Consider the following 10,508-nt stretch of genomic DNA (forward strand, 5'->3'; position numbering starts at 1 on the left):
AGCCCTTCTCACCAGCAGACCCTCACTCACACTCCTCCATTAGATGGCTTTTGTTCTTGCCCTCCCTGAGGAGCTCCATCCATGCTGGAGCATGTCCACTCTTGTCACCATAAACCTCTCTACCTCTGAGTCACCAGTACTACTGTTGCCAGGACCACCTACCTGGACTCACAGTGGCTTGACTTTCCATCAACCTGGTGTCCTCGGGACTCAGCCTTTTTAATATGACAAGGAACCGGCCTTTAATGGCAAATGCACACTTCCTATCCTCAGAAAATACAAGTGAATGTGAGACTGACCAGCTAAACATCCCTGACACTGGGCTGCTGAGGCAGAGGGGAACTAGGAAGCTCCAGCTTTGATTGTCTCAGAAGAGTGCTGGTGGGAGAGCACTCATCCTGCAGTCAGAACAGCAGAAAAGTCCTCTATGGGCTTAGATTTTTCAAACACCTATTTTATTTAATATTCTTAAACACCTCTACCTCCCTTCTCAGACCTTAAATTAACAGAGTAAGGGGCTGTGGAGCTCTTTAAGCTACTTCCTGCTGAGTAGGGCCATTGGGTTCTTTGGGGATGTACCAGTCTCCGTCGTCAGGGTACCAGCAGTGCAGTCAAACAGCAAAGCAGCAGACCGAAGCAGACCACAGCAGCGACAGCAGGCAGCAGCCACACGTGGTACCACTCAGCAGAAGTGGCCAGACTCCGCCCAAACGGCATGATTCAGCCAGAGCTGCAAAGCAGCACCAAGAGTTCTCTGCAGCATTTCTCTCTTGGAAAACCAGCAAAGCGAGCCTAACCATTCCAAAGCATAGAGGTGCAAAAAGCCCTGTCCCACGGTCTGTGGGCTTCTGTTTACTCCTCTCAGGGTCCACACAAGGATGTTTTCCAACTGGCAAAAACCACACCCCTGGAACGAAGTGCCCCAGGGAGGTGGGGGGAAGAAAATATTCCCACATCCCACACTTGAAACCAAAACAAGAAACATATTCACATGACACAATTGAGTTTCCAAAAAAAAAAAAAAAAAAAAACCAAAAACTTTAACTTCAGTCTCCAGTCCAAACCACCTGCAAGTCGCCTGGGGAGATAGACTCCTGGGCTTTGAGAAAACCTCAAAGATACAGACACAGAGGGCAGGGAAAGCCCACCAGCTCTTGCTCTTCTACTTGACCTGGATTTTCAATTTTGATTTTTCCCTAATGAGTTTTAATGTCCTCTAAGGCAAAACATAAAACAAAAATTCATCAAATGTGACAGCGTGAACTACAATGGTCCCCAGTTGGTGGGACTTTTTTTTTTTTTTACTCTCACATTAAGTATTTGAAATCTTTAACCTGTACTCCTTCTCTACACAATCCACATTTTAAACTGTGCTGTGTGCTGGGGGTGGTAGGCATGGTGTATGTTGCTCCAACACCGAGCAACATCTAGATCTCATGCAGATACTGTTTGTCCAGGTCTGTCATCTGCTGGGTCTGCTGCTTTGCTGTTTGACTGCACTGCTGGTACCCTGACGACTGAGACTGGTACATCCCCCCGCCCCCCAATTTAGATAAAAGACCATTGGGAACCTAAGAAAACTTACATGGAAATACAGATGTAATGCAACCATCTCCCAAAAGAAGGAGAAAATACCATGCGCCAAAGGAAACAAGCAGCACACGAGGATAAAGGACCTCTGTGCATGCAGGAGTGAGGGGGTGAGTCATGGACCGGCTCTGCCCACCATCAGGGTGTTCAGAAGTCCTGAGAGTTCCTACAACGAAGATGTAAATGATACAAAAGCAGGTTTGGGGTGGGGGCTGGAGAGACGGCTCAGAGGCTGAGTGCTGGCTCTTCTGGCCTCTGCAGGCACTTCATGCATACGGTGCAAAGGCATGCATACAGGCAAAGTACCCACACATACAAAAAGAGTATTTCGTTCTTAAAAAGTCGGTTTGCAAGGACGATGTCTCCTGAGTTTTGGTGTCAGGGGTCCCTCCCTTCACCTGTCCTGTTCAGCGCAGTATGGGGTGGAGTAGGAGTCCAACTTTATCTTGACCTCCACAGTTACCTTCTTACGAGGCTAAGATGTTATGAGAGAGCTTGAAGCTCGAGGCGGCAGAGACCTCTGTCTCTCCTTCTGGCCGACACTAAGCGTTGCACACATGAGTCCTAGAATCCCTTCCTCAGGCCCCTTCCTCACTCTTGCCATGTGGCCACCCAGTTCCAAGTTCAAAATGACAGCAGTGTCCACAGTAAGAAGCTGTGGGAAAACTAAACTAGGAGTGCCCTCCCTCTTATTCACAGTGGTAGAAGTGACAGGCAGAGGCTGATTCTCCAAATACAAGTCAAGTTCAGTGGACAATCTCAGGCACTGCACACATAGTGTATGTGTGTTAAGGACACAGGGCTTTCCAATGGCTGGTGCAAATAAAGGGGGGAAGTTGCATAACATTCTTACATAACCTTTCTTGGCAGCAAAGGTGGAAATCGAGAGGGATCAAGGAGCAGCAGCTAGAACAGCACCACTCCCACAGTGAACGGGGCAGAGGCAGTACGAGGTTGCGGTGACCTTTTGGCAAGGTGTGGCTCTAGTTGGGTCTTTGGTGAGCATCACTAGCTTCAGGGCACTCATCCTGGAGATCTGTCCTCCATGACCAGCCAGCTTTCTTTGCTGAGTCATTCATCAGGTGAGGAACTGGTTGAAGGGAGTCTGGGTGGAGACAACCCGCATAACATCCCTGGAATTTACCAACACATTCCTGTCTTTGTGCACAGGTCAGCAGAGTAGAGGACATTCACAGCGATGCGGGCCTGTCCTTCCTCAGGCCTTGCAGTCTGGCCCTCAGTCTCCATGCCCAGAGTGGAAGCTTCCAGAAAAATCCCTTCCAGGATTGGGACAGAATCTGTCTGGAAGAGACTGGCTGACCAGGCTTCCCTGCCTCCTGGGAGTTCCGGATTTTTTTTTTTAAGATACATTTATTTATTTATTCTACATGAGTGCTCTACCTGCATGTACACCTGCATGCTAGAAGAGGACATCAGATCCCAGGATAGATGGGTGGGACCCACCATGTGGTTGCTGGGAATTGAACTAAGGACCTCTGGAAGAGCAGCCACTGCTCTCAACATCTGAGCCATCTCTCCAGCCTTGAGTGTGGGATTTCTAAGTGAGAGACCAAAAAAATTAAAAATTAGCAACTATTATTAAGGGCTGAACTATGTGGGTGGAGAAGTCTAGTAATGCCCTGAGGGGAAGGACGGCCTTACTGCATTCTTTCCCCATCTACTAAAGATAACAGTTGCTAGGAAACTGGCCCATCCCCCTAGGGAGGGACACCAGGTCATTATGGTCTGGGGACCTTCCTATAGCCAATCAATTCAAAATGTAGCGTTTTGACCAATAGATGCTTGCCAGGCAGGAATTGCCCCTGCCTTGGGCATGCTGGGAGGGACCAGAATCTTATAAATCACCCAACTAACTTGGGGCGGCGCGCTCAGCTCCCACCGCTGAGACGGTGGGGCTGTGTAGCCCAAGCTGCAGCTTGTAATTTTCAATAAAAAGACCCTCATGTGTTTCGAAACGGAGTCAATTCCTGGAGATCTTTTGGGGGCTCTCGAACTGGGTATAACATAAGCACAGCAGAGAGAGTTCAAAGGTGCTTTCTTAATGCTGAGGGCAGCCTCACTGCCCACTCTGCTGAGTGCTGAGGTTCAGAGTTTGTAGTTTCAGGATGTCATGGACCCTCCTAACTTTAGCCAGATTGCACACCTCTACTGAAGTTGCTATGCCAAATTTTGAGTTTTTGTTTTTTTTTTTTATAAATATCAGATCTTTAAGATCAGTGGTACTAGAAGGGCTAAGCCCATTTGATGTTTTACTGGTTTTGACCCCCAAATGGGTCTTTCTTGCTTCTTGGAATTGTGGAACAGATAAGGCGGAGTGTCGACTGAGCTGCAAAGGAGTCTTGTATTCTGAGCGTGCGCTCTTCTGAGAAATCCTGTTTGGATTTCCTGATTTCTAGGCTGAAAGGTAGGCCCAGGCTCCAGGAGATACCAAAGCTACAGTGGAACCCAGCAGGACTCAGATCCCAGGGAATGCCTTCGGCTCTCAGCCCCCTTTTCTATTTGTACAGTTGGGGGTCAAAGTGGCACCTCCCAATGGATCTAGACACTGTCCCTGAATTCCTAAGAACACTGTACACTCTCTGTTCAGTGATTGTGTGTGGGTGTGCATGCATGTGTGTGAGTTAAGACCCTCCTAACTGCTTTTTTAATTTCGTGATAAAATCTATATAAAATTAACCTTTTACACCATGAAACTTTGTAGCGTCTGGCCGGCTGGCAATGTTTACTCACTATTTCTCAAATGCTAAACATCCCCAGGACAGATTCCGGCCTGTGTTGTGGTATCTGCAGCTCTCTGGTTCCTCCCTAAACCTGAGCTACCAGCAAGCCCCTCAGCCCTCCTGGCACAATTCCTACTTGCCACGTGGACTTCAGCAGTGTGAGGTCCCACTGGACTTGCTGCTGCTCTTAACTGTCCGTGTGACCCACCCGCACAGTCTCCCCACGCGCATGCGGTGAAGAGCTGAGCTAACTATCTTGGACTATAAAGTGGTCCCAGCCCTCTCTGAAGATGCTTCACCCATAAACATACTGGAAATCGAGCTCAGGTTTCCTGAAAAACTCGTTATTACTTGCCTTGGGGACTGAAGATGCCTTGCTTCCGCTTCCGCGTTGAACAGGCCTCAGGCAACATCACAGGTGGTGAGGGAACAAGGCTTTCAGGAACACAGGGCTCAGTCTCGGTGACTGCCACGATGCAAGCTGGACAAAGGGGTCCATCTGGGTTCGCGAGCTGGCAGCCCTCCTCCTCTGCCCTTGAAGAGTCCTTGCGACGAGTTCCGGTCGGGGGTTAGGCAGTATGCACACTTGCCCACTCTCAGAGACTGTAGAGCTAGCTCCCCGGCCCCTGGGAATGTCCCAGGGAACTTACTGAGGGTGAACGGAAGGACACTGTGTTCCAACCAGCTCCCGAGAAGCTGCGAAGGTATGGTTGCCACCTCAGACTCTAAGGCTTAGAGGCAGGGACGCCCCCACCACTGGCATTCCCTCCTCAGAGCCTCAGTAGGTCTCCCGCTGCGTCGCTCTAACTTCCCTTCCGACCCGAGGGGCCGGGGTGAGGGAGGAGTCGGCTGCAGGAAGAAGCTCTGAACTCCTGAGGGCGCTTTTGCCAAAGAAGACCTGCCCTTCCTGCTCTGGGGTGTCTGCGGGGTGGCGAGCAGCGAGAGACCTGGTCCTTTTGCGTTTTCCTCGGATGCTTCCTTTAGTGCAACCTTTATTTCGAGATGAGGAGTAAACTTTAAGTTACAGGGAAAGACCAAGCTACCAAAAGGGGTCCCGCAAGCCAGTGGTGACTTCCACCGCCACAACTTCCTACAGAGAGGCTAGGATAGGTGGTGTGCTAGCACGCGACATCACCAGTGGAAGAAAGTAGCTTAGAATCGTTGCTGAGCCTGTCAGCAGACCTGTAGCATGAAGGTTGCTAGGGAAGATGTGATACAGCCGATGGAATCGAACCTATAGGCAAAGACCCGCTTTCAAGGGAATGTGGCATTAGGGTTTTGCAGATTATTGCAAAAAGCAATATAAAAAGCAAAAGGGTGTTTGCCGCACGAGCTGATGCTATCCAGCCAAAGGATAAGGGTCGCAGAGTGAAAATGTAGAAGTAGGGGACGGAGCGTGCCTGGCCAGCTACATTATCGCCCAGTTCTTATCCACAGCAAAACCTGTAACAGTCATTTCAACTCTATTCTGAAGACTGTGTACAAATAAACGCAGGGACCAGGAGATGGCTCAGCATATAGAGTGTTTGCTGTGCAAAGACAGGAGTTCGATCCCTAGAACCCATAGAAAAGCCGAGCAAGCAAGGAGGCTGAGTAAAATCCCAGCACTCAGGAGACACACAAGGGATCCCCAGAGCAAGCTGGCTAGCCAGAAGAGCTCCAAGCCCAGTGAGGGACTCTGCCTCGATAAATATAGGTGAAAGAGACTGAGGAAGAGACATGTCAACCTCAAGCCTCCACAAGTGTGCGCACACATGTGCACAAGCACCTGCGCACACATATGCACCGACACATGAATGTGCCTGTACACGCATGCCGCATGCATGTGAAAAAAATGCTAAAGTTAACCATTTTATTTTGAGCAGTAGTGGAACTTTTTGACACTAACAGTGCGTTCAAGTCCGTGTAACCTACTGACACGTGTTAGCAAAGCACAAAAGTCAGGCAAATGCACATTTCACGTTGGCTCTGGAGGTGGAGTTGATTTCGTCCTGTGCCAGAATAGGGGAGGAATTTCTTGGGATTTCCTTCTTTCGTCTGGTGGAAGCATGTACAGCAGGCTTCCGTCCAGACATAAACCATCACAGTAGCTCCTTGGCTGGAGTTTTTAAGGTGGCTGAGGATAAAGGGAAATGCAGAAATGACAGCGGTGGCTCAGCCCATTTTCAATGGCCCTGCTATTTAAATGCGTTCCTGCCGTGGGCCCATGTCCTCCCCCACTCTCTGCAGCCCAGCTTTGGCGTGAAGCCTTGGTTACTTCTCTGCCACTCAGGGGATGAGTTCTGTAAAAAGCACAATGTTGAGAGGAGGACATATTGAGGGGATGTGTGTAGAGCTTGAGGGAAGAAATGGGTGGATAGGATCACATTTCATTGTATACGTGTTTGAAATGCTCAAGAATAAAAAAAAAACTTATAATTAGAAAATAAAGACAAAATTTTTAAACAAAAGGGGTAAGCTGGTAGGTGTTAGGAAACATGCGCCTGTGAAGATTACACGGCGGGTTCACAAATCACACCACGAGATCGGTTCCATGTGGGAGGTTTATTAGGGGAAGGGGGAAGGGGGTCGCAGAGAGATGAGGTGGAAGAGAGAGAGAGAGAGGGAGAGAGAGGGAGGAGAGAGCAAGAGAGAGAGCAAGAGAGGGACCACCCGTCGGGGTGGGCCCTTTAAGTTGGAAGGTAACCTCGCCCTCCAGGTGTGGTCACCTGACTGGCTGAGGACACATGATAGGTTGCTGGGCAATCCAGAAGCAGCTTGTGTTCCAAAATACTAACAGTAGGTTTGCCAAGCCTAACGTAAAGCACCAATTTCGTTTGCTAAGTGGGCTGAAAGTTGACTTTTGCCTGGGGTCGAATGGCAGTTAAGTGCTGTCTGCTCTCATTTACTCTCACCCCTAAAACTCTGTCTCTCTGTTTGAATTCTCTGTTGTCCTTCTTTCCTGTTCCTTTTGTATCCATTAAGTGTATGGAATGGAAGAGTTCACTGTCTGTCTTTCTATTTAGGACTAATTCACATTTCTTCCTTAAGTCTTTTATTTGAACATCTCCATTTTGACAGATTCTCTGGCAGTTTGATAACCCAGTAACAACGGTTTAATAGAAAAGTAGGGAGTTGGGGAGATGGCTCAGAGAGTAAAGTTCTTGTCTTACCAGCATGAGGACCAGAGTTCAGACCTCCAAGCAGCTACATAAATGTCAGGTGATGGTTAACTTGTAATCTTGACATATGAGAAGCAGAGAGGGGATTCCCAGACTAGCTAGCTAGTTAGACTCCCCAGATTAGCAAACTATGTGTTCAAATGAGAGAGTCTGCCTCAACAAAGAGAGTGGCTGAGGAAGACTCCTGATGATGTCAAGGTCTGCCCATGCCCTAACACATGTGAATATGCCTGTGGACATGAATGCACCACACACACACACACACACACACACACACACACGTACACACAAATAAAATACAATACAGATGGCTCTAGTCAAGCTCAGTGAGTCCCAAAATAAACTAAAAAAGACATGATTCTGGGAAAGAGACTTGTGGGGAGGAGGGAATGTTCATAGAGATTGAAGGAAAATAAAAGAGGGTGGGAAGAAAGTGTAAGACCTGGGGTCTCACAGCTCAGGAGTTCAATCACACCCTTCCCAGAAACTCCCCCAGACCAAGAGGTTTATTAACCATTGTACAACGGGGTCACCCCTGCCGGTCAGCAAAGAGTGGCACCGGGAGACAAAGGCCTTTAGGTTTTTAAAAGAAAAATTGTGGGAGATTTGAAGTTCTAGTTTGGCAATTTAGGATTGGATGAGGAAGCTATAAAGTAAGATAATTGGTTAGTCTTAGGTGCTCAAGCTTGGCCAGTCCTGCCAAGTGTGGATGCAGTTGCAATTGAAGGTGGGGGTGGTTAGCTCATCCTTGAAGATTAGGGCTGCAGGCTCTTGGCTGGAGGTCAAAAGCTACTCAGAAGAAGTCTAGGTTTGTTGCTAAGAAACGCTATCTCAAGGACAAGGGTCTGGTCCTTCTTTTGCAGAGTGAAGGTCATTGCTTGCTTGCCCTTTTTTTTTTATATCTGTCCTCACAGATAGGGTCACATTTCTTTACTCTCTGGAAAGGTACTAAGAGGCTTTAGCTTAACCTGGACCTAAAACTCAAAACTATAGGCTTTAGAAGACATATAGGTTACAAAGTTAGCCTAACCCTTTCAAAAGAATAATCAGAATACATTACATACCAGCAAGAAGTTGTCAAAGAATAAGCATAAGTAATAAAAAAAAAATCACAACATAAAAATACAAAAAACAGGGTGCTGGAGAGATCTCTTAGCAGTTAAGAACACTTGTTTTTGCAGAGGAGCCAGGGCTGGTTCTAAGCATCCACATGGCTGCTTATAACCATGTGTAACTCCAGTTACAGGGTAGCCAATGCCCTATCTAACCTCCATAGACACTAGAATGCCTGTGGTGCACATCTGTATGTTCAGGAAATATACTTGTACCCATAAAATTTAAAATTAAATTATAAAATTAAAAATGTGTAAGCAGGCAGGAAGAGTGGTTTTATGAACATGTTCCCCGGGTGCATCTGGCCTCTGCAGAACACTGTCTTTACCTTAAGATTTAGAAATACTTGGACCACTTGCCCTGGTGTGGTGATGCATGCGTCCACTCCTAGCACTCAGAAGGGAATCTCTGAGTTCGAGGACAGCATGGTCTACAGAGTGAGTTCCTGGACAGCCAGGGCTACGCAGAGAAACCCTGTCTTGAAAAACAAAACAAAAAGATTTAGAAACACTTTATATTAAAGTCCTATCTTCACAGCCTCCTGGCAAACTAATACCACAGATTTTTTTAAAAGGACCATGACAGGCTTCTCACACAAAGCCGAGCCTCTCACCCTTTCTCCCCCGTCTTTCCTGCAGGGCTATCTTGCTAGGCTGCCAGCATGCCAAGAGGAGAGCTTTGCTGGAACAATTGTGAATAGCACAAACCATTCCAAGCAGAGGCCGAGCTTAAGACAGCAGCTTCCATTGAAAAGATTTCTGTGGCATGATGCACAGCTAAATGACCTCTTGGTTCATAAAATCACCAGCACAGGGACATCTCTGCTATGAAACCTCTGAGCGTTTCAGATAGTACCCTAAAAAACACTTGTAAGCCTCAATGGCTGTTCTTGGTTTATTTTTCCTCTCACTGGACTTCATCATTGTTTACTACTCAAAAGCAGCACTGCCAAATAAGCCCTAATTTTCACAAAAACAACAGCATAGGGACATCTTTGTTATGTTCAGTTTTACCAATAAAGACTCAGAAGCCAGATGCTGGCTCAGAGAGGCAGAGAAATCACCCAGCTGATTTTCCTCCTCAGCAGACATCTCAAAAGGAAAAAAGAAAAAGAAAGAGCAATCTTTTTTCTCCACTCTGTCCTCAAACTGAATGCTCTCCCCTTCTACTTCCTATGCATCTCTCTGTCCAGACTGACTCCAGCTCCAGGGGGTCCAGTGTTGTCAAGTCTGTCTCTTGACTTTCTCTTACTCTCTCTGTTTTTTCCCTATGTTCACTCCCTGTCAGCTGGTTGCTTTCTCTGGCCCTTGACCTGGGGTTAACTTTATTTAATCTTCTTTACGATATTTCAAGCAGCAAGCTCTTGAATGTGTGGTGTGTGCTACAGCTGAGCCACACCACAACTAGAAACAGGTTTTTCCAGTCAACAATACAGTCTCAGAGTTCACAGTGTGGTCTGATCCTCGGCACCACCTGTGTGTGCGTATGTGCTTCACTTGTGTGTACGCATTGCCCTTTGCCAGAAGAGAACATTGGATCCCCTGGAACTGGAGTTGCAGGTGGTTGTGAGCCACTGTGTGGGTGCTGAGAACTGAACCTGAGTCTTCCGGAAGAGCAACAAGAACTCAGAGCCAATTCTGTACTATCTGTTTAAAACATATTTTATGTGCTTAATACCATGGCTTTCCCCTTTCCTGCAAGTCCCTTGGGATCGATATTGAAGCTGTCCTCATAAAACACCAGTAGGTCCATCCACTCTAGGGTACAAGCTACAAGTTTGGTTTAATAGTTTACTTAACTGCCACGGACCGGCCCAGTCGGGCTCCCGGCGTCCTTGGGAGAACAAGGCTTTGGACAGGAAGACACGGTTTCAGCGATGAATTGACAGACAGAGACACCTTGA

Source organism: Meriones unguiculatus, chromosome 5 (assembly GCF_030254825.1).
Source record: "Meriones unguiculatus strain TT.TT164.6M chromosome 5, Bangor_MerUng_6.1, whole genome shotgun sequence".
NCBI classification, from domain to species: domain Eukaryota; kingdom Metazoa; phylum Chordata; class Mammalia; order Rodentia; family Muridae; genus Meriones; species Meriones unguiculatus.